This window comes from Hyalella azteca, unplaced genomic scaffold, assembly GCF_000764305.2.
Source record: "Hyalella azteca isolate HAZT.00-mixed unplaced genomic scaffold, Hazt_2.0.2 contig14089, whole genome shotgun sequence".
Lineage (NCBI taxonomy): Eukaryota > Metazoa > Arthropoda > Malacostraca > Amphipoda > Hyalellidae > Hyalella > Hyalella azteca.
The window spans coordinates 615,450-623,904 of NW_025943988.1; the positions used below are offsets into that span (position 1 = coordinate 615,450).

At 34.9% G+C, this 8,455-nt stretch overlaps 1 long non-coding RNA gene across 1 annotated transcript; it reads right to left on the reverse strand.

The window, feature by feature from the left end:
• Positions 1-3,163: 3,163 nt before the first annotated feature.
• On the reverse strand, positions 3,164-7,726 carry LOC125178969. Its single transcript, XR_007157101.1, has 3 exons — positions 7,592-7,726; positions 6,466-6,552; positions 3,164-3,593 (listed from the first exon to the last, which is right to left on the reverse strand). It is a non-coding gene; the product is annotated as an uncharacterized LOC125178969 (long non-coding RNA).
• Positions 7,727-8,455: the final 729 nt, after the last annotated feature.

Below are 8,455 nucleotides of genomic sequence, written 5' to 3' on the forward strand. Positions count from 1 at the left end.
AATCTATTTGTCTAATTTGTCTACTCAATTCTACATAAGTGAATGCACAAATTTTTCTTATAAAACCTCTGCTTATAAGTCTGAAATCTCTGCTGCTTCTTCTTCTTCAGAGATCACTAAATTATTAATAATTCCACTTGGACTTGAAATTAACGATTGCCCTCGTAAATAACATATATAAATAACATAATAATAATAATAACATAAATAACATAACATAACATAAATAACATTTGGTTAAAATTATAACTGAGAACTTCTTTATCGAAATGACATGTTGTGCTTGCAGTGCTCGCGTTCTCCATTATTTCTACTTCCTGAAGCACAAAAGCCTGCGAAGGCGTCGGCCTGAAAAGAATTCAATTGATAGGCTTGCTTCACGCTCCACTTTTTCCTGAAATATTGTGAAACATTTACTGCTATTCACTCGGTAAATTTGAAGGGCATTTTTCACTAGGGAATTTCTTGTATAAACATTGAGGCTGAAAATTTTTTTATGGACGCTTGTTTACTTGGCAGCCATCGTTGGTTTTCTGAATAAAGCTTCTGTTGCATAAGTCTGATTATTTGGCTCATATCATCTCGATTTCGTCTGGTGAAAAATCACACGGTTACAACATGAAAAACGAATTGCTTCGTACTGGTTACTAATACCGTTTCTTAAAACCTAAATGATTTTACCATGATAATTATTATTATTATAATAATTTATAATTAAATTCATAGAAGTATAGTAATTAGTATAATAATGACTATTATTACTATCATTATTCAATTCTTCCCTATCTTTTCTTTTCCTTATCCAACATCGCAAATGCTCTGTATGAACTACACAGAAACAAATTTTTTCAGTTAATATTTTACAATGTGTTGTTAAATCTTAATGAATACACATAAAAATTTTAGGAGTTTTAAATTCCAGCAGCTACGATTGCACTTCAGTAAAAATGATCGAAACTCTTAATTTTAAAATTAAACTAACGATAAACTAAAAATTATACGATTTTTTGATGACAAATTTTTCTACAACAAATTTTTGTTGTAAAATTTGTTGTTTGCAGTAAATTGTTGTTTGCAATTGTTTGCAGCAAATTGCTTCAAATTTATTAACTTTCAAATGTTAAAATAATTTTTTTTCAGAAAAGTATTCATAAAACTATTTACAGAGCAAATGCATGGAAACTATTAAAAAATTATAGTGCATACTACCTATAATCAATGTTATTTATTTTTCATTTTTTTATTTTAAAATCAATAGTAATTTGATGAAACGAGTAATTTTTCGAAAGTTTTTCAATTTTAAGATCGCGACCCCTCGAAAATCATTCCACAAATTTCTCGAGTCCACCAGGAGCGGGTCATAAATCTGACGGATTTATATTCAGAGTAACACATTGTTTTTGCCAGAGCAGCAATTTATTATTGTTAGAGCTCGCTTATAAATCCTCTTGCCGACGCATCTCCCGTGAAATGCGTTCCGTAGCAACACTAGTAAAGCCTCATTATACTTATTTTTTCTTATTATATTCTCAATATTTGATGGATACATCGACACTACTCAACTAGTGCACACTTTAGAAAGTAAGATATTCACTGATAATATTGAGAGTAAAGTCATTTCTAGTTATTTATTCACTTTAATATTTGTTGCTGTTCACCTTGATATTTACACGAAGTCCCTTGGAGCGATTCGAATGGATTTATTGCTTAAATGATGTTGAATTTTTTGCGTTTTTAATAGAATTTCTTAACATGTGAGGTGTCCGGATTCCAAATTCTTCCCCTGCAACCGTACCCGTGTAAATACTGAAAACTAATTTATTGCTACAACTTACGATAAATTATTTATAGTTGCATAATCACTAATGAGCTAAATTAAACTCAAAGAAATATCTTCACATTTAATAGATATAGTATTCTCATTAAAATGAATGCATACCAGGCCCCCGCTTGAAACTTTTCGCGAAAAACTTCCCGGCAAGAGACTTCCGAGATTATTGATCTTACGAGACCGAGATCCCATCGCCCACTAATGTTATTCCGGCGCATTTTGGGGAGAGAATTTCTCGCAGTTGAACATTCTGATCACAATTCTAAGACGTTGCCAGAGTCGTTACAGCGGAGTGAAAGTAATGCATACAGATGAGCCCCCGCAGCGTCTCCGTAGCATTGATGACAGACATATGAGGGGCTACTAAACTAATTCAAAAGACACACGTGTTCTTACAAATTTTTTTATCGGCACCCTGACTGAGGTGATTTCGAAGTCTCGACTGTAAAATTTTGTTTGTCTACATGAATTTTAATCAATAGCCGAAAGCGAAAGATTCATTGTTCGTATTACCGACATGGTTAGTATAAAAATTTGATTTAGTATATCATAATTTTTAAAGAAGATGGACTAAGGAATCGTGAATTTGAATACTGCATTAATTTAGTATGTAAAGACCATAGAACAAACTTTTTAAGCCATTCGCAAACACATTCGCAACTCTGATTGCGGAACCTGAAAGAAGATTGTGAAAAGTTTAGAGGTGATATTAAGACTTGAGAAGACTTGTCTTAGTTTCTTGTTGTCACAGCTACATTGAAACTGAGCCTTTGTAATGTAAGAAGCTTAGCAATCAGCTTTTGTTTCCTCGCTCCAGAGGCGACTGAACTAAGCTTCTTATGAAAGAAATTGTTGTATTTTCTCACGGAATAAATTATGTGAAGCAGAAGCTGCTCGAAAATTCCTCAAAATCGAGCACATGAACGAATTTAATAAATGCGGGATATAAATTTGTATGATGGCAAGAACAATATCTTATGTCATTAGTCAAGGCAGAAATTCTGGGCTTGAATTTTGTATTAAAAAATCAAGTATTTTATATTATATATTCTCCTATTATTATCGGCAGCTTTTTGAACTGTGTACATTTAGACATTTTTATGGTCATAATAATCTCAGACATTTTCAATCATTGGTCATTTTAAGTCGAAAAATATAATTGTTTTAACTACTGAAGTCCGTTTGATTTGAACATAGAAATAATATTCCTAATTAAAAATAGGCCCATACATAGCACAATATATTTTAAAGTCATATGAAGAAAACTTGAAAAAAGGAATATTTTTCTACATTAAAAATAACAGTATATTTAATTTGATTTTACCACTGAATTATCCGTGAGTTAACTTGTCATCATTTATAATGACTTATCGGAAATATTTTTGCAATATAATATCCATAACAGCACCAAATCTATTTACGTCTTCATGTCTTAAAAATGATAATCGAGGAGAAACCAATAAATCATTTCTATGCGAGCCACAAACGGGAAGGTCTTGAAATATTTGAAGAAGCATTCCACTCCGACAAATTTCGTTCCTTCTGACTTATCTGAGGTGCTCATCACGGAAGCTGCTCCTAAATTCAGAAATTCTTGTTCGATGATAACTCACATGCAGCCATTCTTTTCAAACAAAGCAGACTTGTGAAGAGCTCTCGATGGTCGTAAGTTAGCACGATAACGTGCCATCGAAGCTCTTGGTGAGGATGACAATCGTTCTTCTCTATTTATGATCAACGATGCCGAAGCCGCATAAGGACCCTTAGAATGGCACAGTAAATGTCCCTTTAATACGATGAATTTAGTCAGCAAAAGAAATTTGTTGGCACGTGTCGAAAATCTGAAGCTGCGAGGCTCTAGCCACAAATTTAATATAGGAATCTCATACGCATGAGGCAAATAAATAGTCAAATTCGTCTTGAGACTTGGCCGGAGAATAAATTTTCATGAGAAGAACGACATCCAGTTATTTTAAACATGTATAAGCCATTAAACTTTAGTGCCTTGACACGAGTTAAATAAATCTGCGCACGCTTCAAGGGAATTTTGAGAACTTACTCTATTGGTTGAGAGAGCTTCAAATATCGCAAACGATGTGATATTTTTCTTGGATTTATTAAGTGAATTTCCTCAACATTGTTGATAATTCTAGGACAATATGAAAACCGCGACTACTTTTTTATTCGCCGTCTTAAATTATTTTTGAAAGAGTACGACCAAATACATATAAGATGAAAAACATGGATATACTGGATACAGCTACCATTAAATGGTTATATTATAATTCTTGTTGGAATTTTTGGTGGAATTTTAGTAGTGTTATGACAATTGTTTCAATATCGACATGAAAAAACAGCGTGCGTTCAAATGTGACGCTTGATTGTGGAATTAGTCTAATTATGACAACCGAAACATAATCATAAGCGAATTTTGCGCCAAGCTGATAAAGATCATATTGATATTAATTGTCAGTAGAGTAGAGAAATTAAAATTTCATTGCAGGTGCAGCCTTCTCAGCCCCTAATATGTATATGATAGTCTAAAGACAATGAGTGTTTAAAAAATTCGGCTAAGTTACTCTTAAAGGTACTAAGATGTTTATCACATGTACAAAAAGAGGAAAATCATGTAACTGGTTTCCTCCAGCAGAACTACAATAATATTTTTAAATAATCACATAATAGAGCAGGAATGACATAGGTTAGATACGGGTAGTGGTACCAGGTCACGGACATTCAAATTATTTACCAAGAATCGAGAGGGTTCTATTAGAAATATTACTAATGAATGCAGCCATTCTCCAGCGGTAATCTCAAATTTAATTTCCATGAAATTAATTTTTCTTGTCGTAAACAAACCTCCGGCGGGGCAGGTTTTTGCTAACTTGATCGATTTCACTTACTTGAAGATTAACCAATCATATTCTAACTGCTATTTTCAGCATCGTTGTCTCACTTACAATTGCTAAATTCCTGATTCAAGGGAAAAAATTGGAAAAATACATGATGAACATTCTCCGTGTACCCTACACAATGATATAAAAGTTGACCAACTTTTTTCCAGTTTTATGACCTTTAAGTACGGTAACGGTTGAGGTAAAGGTTAGAGATAGCGATTATACGCACAGTCCTCTCACCATCTCACGACCGTGAGCAAACACTACCGCGTTCATTTGCACAAACTGTCCTCAGCGCACATATCAGTGCTTATAGGAAATCACTCCCTCACCCTTTCACAAGTGGATGCAAACATTGACACTTGAAAGTGGTTCGCACCGTGCATATCAGAGCGTAGGTAAACAGCACCTCAGTGTAGACAAACATTGACTCGAGCTCACGCCAAGGCTCCCGAGACAAGTCAGGTAAACAGTGCAATCTAAAGGGAAGCTACCCATTCTATTGGGATTTCCTGTGACTCTTGACTGAAAGCAAGAGTTGAACTGAAAGACTGAGTTTCAGGCTCTGGTGTGTGATGGTATGTTGGTTTTCAATGTTGCTCACGTGATCGAGTTTAAGTTAAGAAAATTATCAAGTTTAAGGGTTTTGGAAATGCGGAAAAATCAACTTTCTTGCGGTAAAATGCATTCAGTTTCGATGTTGAGAAAATCCTCACTGTATATTGTGCTTAAATGAAAGGGAAAAATGGTGTTATACAATTTTCACGCTTTCCTTGACTTTCGTGTTTGGCTTTCCTTGACTTAATTTAATTTCAACATGCAGAAAATTACCAGAACTTGCAGCCTATACCTCATCACCGCGTAAAGTTATCGAGGTCACTTTATTATGGCATTTACTCGAAGTTCAGCGGCTGAAACATCATAACTTCTGTAAAAATTTGCATGGTTGAAAAACTTGGAATTGCCATCAGCGAGTCCCAAGCATTGCGCTGAGGTTCATAAGCCTGAATTGATAGGTGATCATTAATTTAAAACTGATATGTAGATAATTATGAGTTATGCTCTGGACACATATTTTTTATCAGTTAGACCGATAAATTATAGAAAAATCATCGAAATAAGTAATGAAAACTCTGAATCAATCAATACATGCCAAAGGAATCCAAATTCGGAATCTCGTTCTTAAGCACAGAAAATTGTAAATGGAATCCTAAAGAGGCTATTCTTTTAACTTGATCGGAGGTTTATTAAAAGGTTGATCGGAGGTTTATTTTTTATCGGAGGTAAAAGTTTATTTATCGGAGCATTAAAGTCTAATTCATAACAAAATATTTTCAAACTGGTCGGAATATCTTTAATATTTTTGGGCTGTATACCAAAAATTTTCGAAGCCTAATTTCCTTCCCAGCCACAGCTTTACGTATAACAGTCCATAAGCGTCGCGCGTTGTGATCAGGCAAATAGCTACACGTATTGGAGTATTTCACGCAGGTGTTTCGACTATAACCAATTTCGGAACTTCATTTTAATATCACATTCAGCTTGGGGTATAAAACGCGTAGTCTGTGTAATATCACGCTACGATTATTGCTCGGAATATGTGACACATTTCAGTAGAGTTTCAGTTAAGCTGATCGCCCGATAAGCATCGTGGGCCGAGGTAGGCTCGTTCTAAAGCTTCTATTAAATGCTCCAATAAGTCTATTGGTTTATTGGAAACGAAATTCCTGGGCTCACCTTCAGCAGAGATGGATTATTGATTTTTCTATCATGTCATAAGCTCGACCAACGTTGCTGTGAGAGGCTCCTGTTTTGACGACGACCCTGCAAAACATTGCAGAATTTTGGCACTGAAAATATAAATAAAAACTTGGCTCTTTTTGGATTGAAAAGTAACAAACAATTGAAGGAAGAATGAGTGCATGAAATTATGTACATTGATATATAAAAAACATGATATTATTTGCGTCCGGAAAAATTAAATAAGACTAAATTTGCGTCCTGACTAATTATATATGACTAATTAAATAATATGCGTTCAGACTAATTAATAATCAGGTCCAGGTGATATCCCGACACGATAAGTATCGTGGACACGCGTCCCAAAAAGCCCTGTTTATATATGGCGCTGTTGTGGGAGAGCTCCCAACATATTTAGACTATCGCTCCATTATGTTCGCGATAGTGAAAATGAATTAAAAACCTGATACGATCAGAGTTGAGACTTAAGCAAGATTTTATTGCGTGGCTTAAAAAAGGTACATTAGGTGGCCCACTCCCAAAGAGTAATAATCTTACTACCAGTACAGTCACAAGCCAAGCAACACAAATAACCTAAAGTCAAACAAATACATTGGTCATGCTTGGCCGCCCTGACGTCTTCTGCGTATCTTCTTCAGTCGATGAAGGTTCGCAACATATCCGTCGAGACTAGTGTGTCACTCTGACGTAGTAGACCTAAGCGCATCCGCTTATCACAGTCATTGCTTGACGAAGTTTTGGGCTGCCAGTGTCCAATCCAGAAATTTAGCTATGGTCACGGTTGCATTCACCAATGCAGAACACTAGACACCCTTTCTTTTCATTCAGAGTAGGTCCAGGTACGTAGGTAGACTTATAATAGAAAGAGCCCACTTCCACCAGAAATAATCAACAATTGCATGGGAAAATAAATGGCAAGTTTACCCTAAAATTACAGGAACAGAGGAACTCAATTGGGGAATATATCAGTATTAATCTAAGGAACACGAGGTAAAATATATAAATTGAAATAATTAACTTTCCAGCCATTGGTATTATGGCAGTACTTTATAGCAGCATAAACAAGGAAGACAAAATTCTTACTATCGGCTAATAAGCTTACCCGCCACTCAAAGAAATCGTGAGAGGTACAATGGTTGCAACAAATGAATTGACATGAAAAACAGGTAGTTGAGGCTAAAAAATTAACGACATTCAACTGAATACACGTTACGAAGTCTTGGCCACCACAACCGCAACCGCTGAGTGAATAAAATAACAGGGAGTTAACGCATCCCACTCTACACATTGCCAGCGTGAACCTGGTAAACAAATGACGGACAAATAGCGCAGCTACAGCGCCAGGTTTCAAACACACAAACCCACACACAAGCTTAAACAAATATATACAAGATATGTATATACGTCATTATGAAAAAATTCTAGATCAATTGTTTATGTTGTTTGATCTTTGTTTGTGTTTATGCGTTCCCCCAGATAATTTCTTTGCTTCAAATGAGCTTATTCTTGTTTCCCATCAAATAGAATGCACGCCTAATGATTCGACAACAGAAGTGAATGTAACTTTTTTATTACATCTCATTGATGTGATACGTTTGATGACGAATCAAATGATGAGTATTAATTATCCATTGTCGTAGCATAATGGAAGCCGTGCTTACAATATGCCTGCACTCTGGTGAGAGAATTCCACCCGTATTTTTATTTTCTATAAATTTTATTGGCACGGATTAAGCGTGTCTGATTTCACGAAAATTAAAATTCGTCCTAAACACACACGTGTTTAAGATGAATATACTATAGTATGTACAGGGTTGCAGATATATTGCAACCACAAACATATAAACTTTATTGTGTCTTTTAGCATTAATTTAATGTAAGCAACAAATACAATTATAAATAAATATCTGTCGAGAAAAGAGCATATATTAGGGTTAAATTTTAATGGGTAATCAGGAATAGATTC